Here is a 13,138-nt window from a genome sequence, read left to right as displayed (position 1 = left end):
TCGTTCTCCACCAGACCCCTGGCTCGCAACAGTTTGGTGTCAGGAGTGTAGGATACGGATCCCCCATAGAGAAATTTACAGGATTCTGACCAGGGATGTGCTTAGCAACCCCCCCACCCCCACCCCCTTTCCCTCCGAAATGAAGAGCAAGATCCAAATTTTATTTAATTCTCGGTACGGACCATGGCGGACCAAGTCGAGCTGGTTCAGGTGGGTTGTGAAACACTGTTGAAGGAATCCGTGGCTCAGGACGACAGTTTTGAGGGAGATCTTTCCCTGCAGCCATACCCAGAGGTAACATTGGGGGCAACTGCGACAGCAACAATGCTTGGGCACCCCCTGCATCAAATTCCCCTCCCCCCCCCCAGAGGACCTCGCAATCCCTCGCAAACACCCGATCACAGCAGGTCGGCTTCGCCAAAGCCATCGGGCACGGACCAGATTATGGAGATAATGAAACGAATGGTGGAACGCATGGACCTGGGGGGGAAACCAAATGAAGGGGGAAATGCAAAACATGGGAATAAACTTACAAACACAAATGAATGGGAATCTGCAAAACATGGAGAAACACATGGATCGGAATATGCAAACACTGAAGGCGGGTCAGGAGGAAATGAAGGCGGAGCTGGCAAAGGTAAAGGGCGAAATGCAAAACATGGATCGGAAAATGGCAGATAAGTTCAGTACTGTGCGTGAAGAAATGACCGAGTTGAAAGAGAGTGTGGAGGCTGTTCGGACCGCGAGGACGACGGGCAAGGTCGAGGTGACGATAGAAACCTGTAAACTCGGACAGGTAAAGACGAAGCGCCGGGAATTGAGCATAATAAAAGACGCAGGAATTAAAGGAGGTAAAAAACGCAGAAATTAAAGGAGGTGAACGAATTGCACAAAATTAAAGAGGAGCACACACAAATAGAAATGGTAAGGGACATTGAGATTGAGCTTGTGTGAAATGAAAGCGAGAGAAGAACCTTCAGAGTGTAGGCTTTATTCCACTTGATTGAAGCCGCTTCTACGGGCACATCAGGGGATACAGGTGCAGCAAGGAGTACATATGCAGCAATGTATACACGTGCAGTTGATCACCGCAAAATAAATCAGCATAAGCACGGATTCCGGTATACTCTCAATTCTCACCATTCAACGAGCACCAAGTGAACCGCCGCCGTAAATGACAATGCCCCAGGGACAATCCCCCCGACCGTGCGGAGACTTGGCTTTATCCATTCCGTGCTCGAGCCGCGCGACATGTGATCACACGTCACGACCTTCAATTCACCACATTCTCCCCGTCTTTAAAATGTAACTAGAGGCCCAACTAACGCACCATGATTACTTCAGCGCTATAGGAGTATACATTTCAAGCAGCGCGAACTATTTAAACTACAGAAGCATACATGCCAAGCAGTGAGGATTATTTTGAGTTGTAGGAGCATGGTAATGAGCATCGATATATGATATAATGAGCATATAGGAGCATGAGCATCGAGGATGCCAATAATCCCCATTTACAGATCGAGTCGGCGAGGGGGTTTTATCCGTCGACCTCTCCGGGAGTAAATGGCGGTTTCACTTGAGGGAGGCTTCCGATCCTCTTGGTGAGCCTCGACTCGTGCCGGGGATGACTCCTCGATCGCTCTCGGGTGGAACGCGGCAGCTCCGTTGCCACCGTTCCCGGGTGGAGTTCCTGTGGGGGGGGGGGAACACCTGGGGAGGGAATGTCAGAGGGAGGTGTGCCAGATGGTGGTGTACCTGCGGGAGGAGTACCTGAGGGAGCCAAATGGCAAACCGACACAGTGGTCTCCCTGCCATCAGGGAGTCTGACATGAGGATACTCTGGATTAGCATCGATGAGTTCGACCTCCTCCACCATGGGTTCATACTTGCTTTGTCGTACCGGGCGTTTCATGAACACTGTTCCGGGATAGGTTAGCCAGTTGGGCACCGTTTGGCCGTCAACATAACGTCACTGATGAGTAAACATTCGTTCGTGAGGAGTTGCATTGGTGGACGTACAGAGCGTATGGAATTCAGAGCGTCGAGAAGGGTAACCTCCCACTGCTCGGGCCCCAGTCCTCTCGATTTCAGCGCCAGAGTTACGGCTTTCCAAATGATTCCATGATACCGTTCCACCTGCCCATTACCCTGTGGGTTGTAACCCGTCGCTCGACTAGTTGCTATGCCGTGCTCTAATAGGAAATGTTTTAGCCCGGCCGACATGAAACACGGCCCTCTGTCTGAATGTATGTACGAAGGTTTCCCAAACATAGCGAAGAGGTCAGACAGACATTTCACGACAGTGCCCGAGGTCATATCCGAGCACGGAAATGCGAAAGGGAACCTTGAGTATTCATCAACAACAGTGAATATGTATCTGTTGTCTGTCTCGGTCGGCAGGGGCCCTTTGAAGTCGATATTTAGTCTCTCGAAGGGAGAAGTGGCCTTGATCAACCTGCCAGATGCCGCACCATAGAATCTGGGTTTTAGTTCAGCACAAACAGGGCAGGAAGGATTCATTTGTTTAATATCTTCGATAGAATAGGGAAGGTTTTGTCTGCGCACGAAATGTGCCATTCTGGTTACCCCCGGGTGGCACAGAGACACATGGAGGTCTTGCAAAGCCCGACTGATTGTCGCCGAACAGTAGACCCTAGAGAAGGTATCTGCAGCAGGGTTTTCCCTCCCGGGCCGGTAAACAATGTCGTAACTATAGCAAGCTAGGTCTATCCGCCATCTCATAATTTTTTCATTCTTAATTTTCCCGTTATTTTTCCCATCAAACATGAATGCAACGGATCGCTGGTCCGTGACGAGTGTGAAGTGGTTTCCCAGTAAATAGTGTCTCCATTTACGTAGGGCTTCGACAATAGCGTACGCTTCCTTCTCTATTGCTGAGTGTCTCTGCTCGCTTCCAGAGAGAGTTCTCGAGAAGAACGCGACGGGTCGTCCGGACTGATTGAGCGTCGCGGCTATCGCGTGATCGGAAGCATCCGTTTCCACCACGAAGGGCACCGAGCTGTCGATCGATAATACCACGGAATTACCGATATCATCTTTGAGGCTGTGGAAAGCTTTTACAACAGCGGCATCTGGTGGGAAGTTTTTGCAATGCACTAGGGGATGTATTTTCTCAGAGTATTGGGGGATCCATCTCGCGTAGTAAGCGAACATGCCTATCACCCGGCGCATTGTCTGCAGGTCCTGAGGTGGGGGTAGCTCACGAAGTGGGCGCAATCGTTCAGGATCGGGCTTAATCGTGCCGTCGGCTATTGTGTAGCCGAGATCAATTGACCTTGCCGAGAATACGCATTTCTCGTAGTTGAGGGTCAGATTATATTTTCTGGCAATGCTCAAGAATCTGTCCAGATTCATATCATGTTCCCCCCGATCCTTACCGCACACCGTGACATTGTCCACGTAAACAAAAGTGTCTTTGAGGTTTTCATCTGAGATGATGTCGTCCATAACTCGTTGGAAGCAAGCTACTCCATTCTTGACACCGAACGGAATCCTCTTGAATTGGTAGAGGCGTCTACCTGCCTGGAACGCGGTGTAAGGTTTGTCTTCCTCTCGGATGGGAATTTGATGATAGGCGCTTCGCAAATCGATGGTGCTGAATATTTTATAATTGGCCACGCGTTCGACCATCTCGTCTATGCGCGGCAAAGGGTAGGCATCGAGTTGGGTGAAACGATTGACCGTTTGGGAGTAATCGACAACCATTCGTTTCTTATGGTTCTGATTGGCGGTGACCAACACCTGTGCGTGCCATGGCGAATCGCTCGGTTCTATAATACCTTCTTCCAGTAATCGCTTGGTCTCAGAAGTGATGAAGTTCATATCGGCAGTGGTATATCGTCGCGATTTGATCGCTATCGGTTTACAGTCCGGCGACAAGTTAGCAAACAGCAGGGGGGACGATACCTCTGCGGTGGTCAGAGCATTTAGAATTAGATGAGGTTTGCTTCCTCCAAAGGGTATTTCGACGCTCGTGTGCTGCTTGAGGACATTATGACCCAGAATTACGTCTGCGCATAAATCACGAAGCACCAGTACCCTTACATCCCGATGCGTGTAGCCTTTTACGTCCAATTCAACATTGCAGTACCCTCGTACGCGGGACTGTAGTGATGTGGAGGCCATGCATACCGTATTGTCTGTCGGGTGGATCTTCCATTTCCTGCCCTTCGCTAGTGAGCTGTTGACGAAACTTTTAGAGCTACCGATATCAATCAGAGCCTCAGCCATATGCCCGTTAATTCGTACGTTGATGATAGCCTTGGATAGATTCCCCGGTAAGGCTGCAGTTAGTTTATTTTGTGAGTAGAGAGCCGCAGAAGTGGGTTTATTTCTCCTTAGAGTAGATTTGCATACCCTAGCATAATGCCCTTTCTTGTCACAATTCATGCATGTGGCATCCCTGGCGGGGCATTTGTTGCGGGAGTGTCTTTTATACCCACAAAAGAAGCATTTACCAACAGAAGTAGTGGCTGATGAGTTTGACGAGGTCTGGGTATCCGATTCCTCAGGTTTATCTCCATCCTCAGTGTCAGGGGTGCCCTGAGGGGTTCCTTGAGTTTCCACCGTAGCGGCGTTCATTAGCAGCATCGGTGTCCCATATGACTCAGATTGCTGCTGAGCCGTATCCATTGCTCGAGCCTGGTCGGCTACCTTTTCAAGAGTGGGTTGCGCTTTCTCCAGTAAGCGTTGCCGTATGGGGGCTGACCTGAGCCCTTGGATGAACGCTTCTCTGGTCGCTTCATCTCGGTGTTCCTCGGCGGTTACGGCCCGGAAACTGCAGTCTTTTCCCAACTGCCTCAGAGCTTGCAGGAACTGATCGATTGTCTCCCCAGCTGCTTGCTTGCGTGTGTTGAGAAGATGTCGTATGTACACCTCGTTCTTGCGCTTCACGTAGAGCGCCTGCAGCACGTCGATCGCTGCATCGTAGGTGTCACACTCCGAGAAGAGTCTGAATACACTGGGCGAGACATGATTCACAAGGGCGGCCAATTTGTCGGCTCCCTCTTCAATGATGGTCAGATAGTGTGAGAAGGAACGGAACCAATGGGACCATTTCATTTCCGAGTCAGTCGCGTTTGGGTCTGCGTCGAACCTCTCTGGTTTGTAGATCTTGTCCATTGTTGGTTGAGAGAGCCGAGGGAATCAAATGGAATAAATTGAAATGAAAGCGAGAGAAAAACCTTCAGAGTGTAGGCTTTATTCCAATTGATTGAAGCCGCTTCTGCGGGCACATCAGGGGATACAGGTGCAGCTAGGAGTACATATGTAGCAATGTATACATGTGCAATAGATCACCGCAAAATAAATCAGCATAAGCACGGAGTCCGGTATACTCTCAATTCTCACCATTCAACGAGCACCAAGTGGACCGCCGCCGTATATGACAATGCCCCAGGGACAATCCCCCCGACCGCGCGGAATCTTGGCTTTATCTATCCCTTGTGCGAGCCGCGCGACATGTGATCACGCGTCACGTCCTTCAATTCACCACATGTTTTGTTTGGGACCCAGTGCGAGGGTCAGGTTAACCTCCTGCAGGAACAAGGGGAGACGGTATGCTCCCTCGAGGCAGACCGTGACGAGGTGAGTCCGGTAAGGCCGTACGAGGTAGAGCGGTGGCACGGCGCGAAAGAGCGCATGCCGAGCTTTGGGGGGATAGAATGCCTGGGATCTCGTGGGTTAACACAAGCCCCCAGAGTGATTGTGCCGGAGTGTGAGTAGTGCAAATGACATGGCATGTGTGAGTGCATGTGAGGAAATGGGACACGGACCGACCCAGACAGGAGAGTCGTGTAACGGACGGGGTTATTTCGGAAACCGCGCCGGCTCCGCGGGACGCTGCGTGCGAGATCCGTTCCATGTTTTGCGAACAGCCCAAGCGCGGACGACTGCGTGAGGGGAAGCCGGCGTTGAAACGATGGGCGCCCGGTACAAGATCAGAGCGCGGATGGCTAAAATGTAAGCAGATTGAGGGATCGAGTAAATTTGGCAAGAGTATGGCCCCATGTGAGCACATGTACGGGGCTCGACGTACTGCGCGCCGCGAGTGGGGTTCGCAGGACGCGCGGAGCGAGTCCCGGGGACGACACAGCCGGACCCGTGTGCGTGCGTGGCAGGCCTCGCGGAGCGGGCCGTGTGCGTGCGTGGCAGACCTCGCGGAGCGGGCCGTGTGCCAGTGGCGTCAGCGAGGATCTCGCAGCACGAAGGGCAGGTGTGTAAAGCACGGTGCTCACATGGTGGATGGCCCGAAAGCGAGCATGTGAGGTAATTAACGGGGCGACGTTACGGCCTCATGTATCGGCCAAACAAAAGGGACGAATGCACTGTAAACCGCCGCCCTGGAGACGCAAAGCTCGTCGAGCCTTGCCACAAGTGCACGAACCCGGCCAGGATGTAGCGAGCATCCTCGTTGGGGGCAAAGGAGCATTAGTTAGGGGAAGGGTTTAGCGTTAGATAGACTGGCCTCATGGGATATGAGCAGTCCTCCATGGGGCCTGGTAAAATCAGTTAGGGGAAATTTAAGGTAGAATTTAGAAGTCGATTGGAGACATGGACATAGGCCGTGGGCTGTCCGCCGCTATCGTTCCGTGAAAAGGGTACGACTTATTTTCACTCACAATTTGGTCTAAATGATATTTGCTGTAACGTGTAAAAAGTTCTCCATGTGAACAACGCCCAAGTCTGAGCATTAATTAGAAGTTACACGCACTATTTTTCAAAGTGTAATCGGCGATTAACTGCGTACGTTGGCTGAGAAGTCGCCCAGCTGGCGTAGCGATATCAGCTGCAACCAATCAGCAGCCGTATTTTTGTAAACACGGGTACTACTTGTACTGTCATGGCAGCTTCCACGTCGGCCTTTACTTAGTGATGTCCTGAGCACAATCCCAGGAGAAGTCGCCTTTATGGTGTGTTTTGCATCTGTCATCGGTACAAGAACAGAATGTATGTCCATTTACTGAGGTTAGATGGGGTAAATATCACGAGTGCTTGGGAGAATGGCTAGATTTACCCAGGGAACGTGGTGACATCGCCCGGTCGCGTTATCACAGCCATGCTGGCATTGGCTTCACCAATATTCCACCGAGTGCTGGTTACCATCCGACGTGCTACAGACGGTTCACCGATAAAAAGAGACGGCTTGCGAGTAAGAAACGATGCTTGCACGCTTTTGAGGGAGCTACTGAAGTATCTGCAGTGGATGCTTCTGTTCAAAAACCTGGTGTGCTGTCATCACCAAAGAAGAGTCTGCGATCAAGATCGGCGTTGCCAATCTCTTCACAAGGCCATATCCTCCCACGTATTTGCATCATTTGCTTGAAAGAGTCACGTTCTCTTAACCGAGTCCACGGGCCAAAGCGTGATAAACTAGTTAAAGCTGAAACACTCACAGCAGGTACGTACCTTGCTATTTGTTATGAGCTAAATCAAATTTGATCATTTTGATTTGCTATTCTGGCTTTGTTTAAGAATAATTAATATTCTTCCCACATCTTAAGTCCTCAAATTATATTTCAGGACCTATGACTGAAGCTGCCAAGCTGAAAAAAGATGAAAGTGTATTGGTCCACACGAGGAGATCTGGTTGTGTTGCTGCAGAAGTCAGTTACCATAAATTATGTTTTGTACAATACACAAGATTTCTCAGCAAGGACAGAGGGCCAGCAGTCGGTACATCTCGAAGTGAAAGGTATGACTACATATCACATCAGTTGTGCGAAATAATTCCTTCTCATTTCTTCCTGTGGGACCTTATTTATTCAAACTGACAGATGAATCACTTTTACTTTTCTCGCAGCACCTTATATGCAGAAGCTTACAGACAAGAATCATCAACAATGGAGAAGTATTCAGACTGACAAAACTTGTGGATACATTCACAAAAATGGTGAAAAAAACATCATGTGGGGGAAAAATTTATATTAATGTATTTTAAATTGTAATAAATGGAGTTTCAGAAATGTAACTTTTATGCTGCAAGTTGAATTGGCTGTCATTTCTGGCCAAAAGACTTTTGCCCTAAATGATAAGAAATGTGTTGTTCTGGAGCAGAGTGACCGAGCTGATAAATGAACCTTTGCTTAGAAAATGTACGAAGTGGCTTTTCGTCTAAAGGACACGTCTACAGTCTGGGTGAATATCCCCCAACCTCTCTCTCATGGAAGTATAAATATTTTGAAAGGCACATTGTTCTCAGTACGATCACGTGAGGAAGTATAGTTTCTCAGTGGCTCGTACTCCTTGGAACTGACCAAGTACCAAGTTAGAATAAAACTCTCTGATGTAATGCAGAAGTGAATTGAATCGGGTTGGTCTAACTGTTAATTAAAGTAAGAATAAATGAAATAGAACCAAATAATATTGCAATCAAATGGGGATTCTTAAGTTCATCGTACAAGGGTGAGAAGTGTATGGTGTATAATTAGAAAATAAATTGTTTCACAAGGAAGGACTTGTGTGGACATCAGTTTTATCAGTGTCGATAGGGTTTTTTGTAGGATTTTATAATCAAATCGGACAAACGTTAAACTCTGTCTGAAGTCAAATAGGATTCCACAATCGACCAGTTAGAATCCTTCAGGAGGACAACGATCACAACAAGGTGGGTTAAAAAATCCACGTCAGTGTCATATTGTCAAATATGAGGTGAGTGTAGTTTGAGTCTGTGTGCTTGCTCATGCTACCATTTTACTGCAAAGTGTAAAGTTGTAAGTCATGATGTGAATTTATATTTTATCCTTTCCAGGAATGATCGCATGAAATCCCTACTGATGCAGACATTCCCACAACTGATTTTTCATCAACCACCACGACGGAATATATCACTGCTGGTGTTTACAGACACTTTTATAGCAAAAACAGTGGCCGGTCAGTGTGCATCAAGATCATCAGAGATTAGTGAATCTGAGACAAGTGCTGCTGAAGTGAGTGACTGTGACATTGGCACTGATGCAGGTCCTTTATCCAGCCGACCAACCCATCAGAGCAATGCAGTGCCCATATCAGGTCGGGAGATTGATGCTGATATTGTCCGTATTATTTATAATGCAGGTATGTTTCTCAAGGCAGAAGTGAATGAATCTCCTGGACTATTGTGCCCTTGGCCACCTTTAGCATCTGATATTGGTCTATCTGTTGTCAAGGGCTTCGTCCTTGTAGCTATATACAACTTCTTAGCTTGGGTTGTTGGGGCTAGTGATGAACCAGCCATTGAAGATTTTGTCCGCTTCCCCGAGGATGTAGAGCTGAAAATATTTTCACTCGGCCAGGACATTATCCTGCTTGCACCCAAAGGTAAAAAACAAACACCCAAGTCTCTGTTTGGGTATGACCATTCGTCATTTCACAGGGTCATCCCAGTTACTGAACGTGATGAACAAATTTGGTCATGTACATCACGGGAAACTGTTGTCCGTTATGAGACGAGCATCGCTGAACTACAGATCCAGCAGTCTGCTAATTCCATTCCTGCAGGATTCTCTAGGCATGTCAATTCTGTGGATGACACAGGACCCTGCCCCAGAAATGATCTTGCAGGTAGTCAACTGCGCCTGTAAAATGTCAAACTGCAAAACAGGACAGTGTTCGTGTCACTCCTCTACCTTGTCCTGCACAGATATATGCAAGTGTCGGAATTGTGAGAATAGTTTGAAAACACCGACCGAAGAATTATTCGAAGGGGGGAATGAACAGGACGACGAGGCCGATGATGATGCTGATGACGGTTAGATGAAAATAACTAATGCACGGATTCAGTATAACTAATGTCACATACCACAGCTTTTCGTCGACATCCATCTTCCTAGTCCTTCCAGTAATAATCGAGTTGTGGCATGGCATTTCAGTAACGCATTGCCTTGATGTAGCAGCTATTGTCTCTATGACAAATAAGGTTCATTATATGAGGTTCATTATCCATTCACTTAAGGCTGAGTAAACAAATCCCGAGGACCAATAAGGTTCCACCTTGCCATTGTGAGATATTGATGATAATTTTTGATTTGGTTTCCCACCAATGTGTGAATTTCCATTCGTGTTTCAGTGAGATTGACTGATTTTGATACATGGCTTAATCAGTCATAGGAAGATGATTAAGAATTAATTAGTAATTTTGTGAAGATGATTCTGTGTAGTGATGAATAAAAGGGCACGCAGAGTGCCAAGTGGTGAGTCGGTCAGGTGGAAGAGAGTGTTTGTCGGGGTTCGGAGAAGCCAAGGAGCTGCGTGGAGGTCTGGGCTCGTGTCAGAGTCAGGAGCTTGGAGCAGTCAGTCGGGGGAGGTCCGGGCGTCGCGAAGGAAACGCGGGCTGGAGGCACAACCCTGCCTGCCGTGTCGCGCAAGCCTGCGCGTTTGTATGGGGAGAACCGGAGAGAACTCGCCTGCCACGGGGAAGGTGCGCAAAGCGCGAATAGCTGCCGTGGGGATGGGACGTCGTGACTCGCCCCATCTAGGCACCACAAGGGTGCAGGTAACTTGCACGGTCTCGTGGGACTCGTTCGGTCTGCCAAGTCCCGCGCCATAAAGGCCTATGGGCCCAGCCTGACCCCCTTGTCGATGAGGGTGGTCTTTTCTTTGTTTCTTTGTGTGAATGATGTGGCGCCGAGTCCCGACAAGTAGAACTGTTAAGTGCCTGTGAATAGTAACAATAGTCGGTTGTAGTGCTTTGTCCTTGCTCGTATTTTGTGCCCGTCCCGCGCATTGCTTGTTTGGTTGCATGACTGCATGCGTGTTTCATCAATCGATTGCATTTATTGTTGCTTTCCTGTGTATGTGTGTAGAAATAAATGTGCTTCTTTAAATGTTAACCCGTTCGTCGTGTCCTCTTTCCCCTATTGAAGTGCCATGTTGTATTGCGGAATATTAGTTGGTTTTTAAATAACGGATAAATAGAATCAGGTCTGGCGATTAATACCCGCTCGGTTATCCCAGAACGGAACGGACTGCTTAAGCGGTTCGTGTCCAAGCAGGCCTCCGCCGAGGTACGGTTTCTCGGTAGGTTACCCGCGCGAGTACTTAGGTATATCGATATTCAGCGATTGACCCTATTTTGCACGGGTAGAATACAGACTGGGCTGTGGTGTGCATTGATGGCACACCCTTGACTGGTTCTCGGCGTTGTTCCGGGAAGTCGTGGCTGAATTGCTCGTCCGGTGGGCATGCGGCTGCCATTGGCTAAAGCGGTCGTTCACACGCCGTGCGGGCGTAGATTCGTAACAATATGTTCCGACTAAGGTGAGTGATCTCACCGTGAAGGACGCATTCTATGCCGCGCTCAAGTCTGTGGTTGATCAGTGCCCCAGGAAAGATACTCTTCCAGTCTTTTGGGATTTCAATGCATTGACTGGAACTGATAGGGATGGTTATGAGGTGTGTGTTGGTCTCCATGGGTCTGTGAACCAGAATAGCACTAAGTTCCTTGACTTTGCATGAAGTAGTGGATTTAGGGTGGCTGGTTCATGCTTTCAGCACCCATAGGCTCATCGCTGGACTCGGTATACCAATGCTGGTGGTGTGGCAAAGGTGATTGACCATGTGCTCATTAATGGTCACTGGAGGATGATCCAGAACTGCAGGGCCTACTCAGTTCCTCAATACTGCAGGGTCTACTCAGAGTGCTCAGTTCCTCAATTCCAACCACGGGCTTGTGTAGCAACTATGAAGTTGCAACTTAAATCCGGGAGAATGGTACCATCCCAGGCTTGGCTGGATGTTGGCAAGCTCAAGGATGAGAGGGTAGCTCAGTGGTTTGCGAACAGGCTGAGTGGGGATTTGGGGTGGGGGGGGGGCGTCTGGGTGCTTTGGTGAGTCCTGAAGAGTTGTGGAGTGCCTTCAAGACCACCATCCTTGATGTTACCGGTGGATGTCTTGGAACTCATCGTCGGGCGAAGAATAATTTTGTCTCTCAAAGGACCCTGGATACCATTGAGTGGTGTCACAGAGCCAGGCTTAATGGCAGAGCTGAGCTGTTCAGGGAGCTGCGGCGTAAATCTGTACATGCGCTCAGGGTGGACATGGAGGCCTATGTGCGAGGAATCTGTAAGAGGGTAGAGCATCACCTGTGGTCAAGTGATTCTCGTCATGCTTACAGGGGAATTCGCGCATTGCGTTCCTCACAGCCCATCACTCGGTGTACTGCAGTTAGAGTGGAGGGTGGTGTGCTCTTGACAGAGGAGTCCAAAGTGAAGGTCAGCTAGGCCAGTTACTTTGAGCGATTGCACCAGGCTGATCCACCAGTTGAGTTGGATGTCAGGGGTGTTACTATCCCAATTGCTGACCCTCCACTCAACTGTGATCCACCTTCATTTGTGAAAACACAGGCTGCGGTGAACCGGTTGAAATGGGGTAAAGCTCCTTGGATCTGTGGCATCCATGCTGAAATTCTCCAAGCTGGTGGAAATGCTGTACTCATGTTGTTAGCTTGCAGTTCTGTGCCCTGCCTGGAACACAGGCATCATCCCAACTGACTGGCAGGGGGCCTTGTTGTCGCTCTCTGCAAAGGGAAGAGTGATTGCCAGGACTGCAACTGTTAGTTGCAACTACCGAGGGGTGAGGCTGTTCCCAGTGCCGGGCAACGTCTTTCCTCAGATATTAATTGATAGGGTTCGCCACCATCTGCTTGAGCACCAGCATCCAGGGCAGTCAGGCTTTACACCAAAGAGGTCAACGATTGACCATATCCTTGCTCTTCGTGTCCTCACCGAACGTAGACAAGAGTTTCGGCAGGGGCTGCTTGCAGCTGATGTTGATCTCTGTAAATCATTTGATTCAGTGAATCGGGATGCCCTCTGGAGGATTCTTGGTCTTCGTGGTGTGCCACCAAAACGGATCAATCTGATGTCTGAACTATACTCTGGTACTGAGTGTGGTGAGATGTGGTGATACCATCTCCAACTTATTTTCAGTTGTTAATGGAGTTTGTCAGGGGTGTGTACTGGCCCCCACACTTTTCAGCACTTGTGTGGACTGGAATTTAGGGAGGATGTCGGAAAGATCAAGCTGCGGTGCATCGTTTGGGAATGTCAAGATCTCTGAACTTGATTTCGCAGATGATGGAGTCATCTTTGCGGAGAACCTGGATATCCTTTTGTGGGCCCTCGAGGTACTGAATGAGGAG

At 48.9% G+C, this 13,138-nt stretch overlaps 1 pseudogene across 1 annotated transcript; it reads left to right on the top strand.

Annotated features, from left to right (window-relative positions):
• Positions 1-6,756: 6,756 nt before the first annotated feature.
• On the top strand, positions 6,757-8,626 carry LOC147023178 (uncharacterized; annotated as a pseudogene). Its single transcript, XR_015060536.1, has 2 exons — positions 6,757-7,714; positions 7,823-8,626. The product of XR_015060536.1 is annotated as an uncharacterized LOC147023178 (transcript).
• Positions 8,627-13,138: the final 4,512 nt, after the last annotated feature.

This window comes from Eptatretus burgeri, chromosome 7 (genome assembly GCF_056783735.1).
Source record: "Eptatretus burgeri isolate ZD-2024b chromosome 7, Ebu_testis_v1, whole genome shotgun sequence".
Taxonomy (NCBI): Eukaryota; Metazoa; Chordata; class Myxini; order Myxiniformes; family Myxinidae; genus Eptatretus; species Eptatretus burgeri.
Note: the sequence above shows the minus strand (reverse complement) of the source record. Positions and strands in the feature narration are given on the sequence as shown.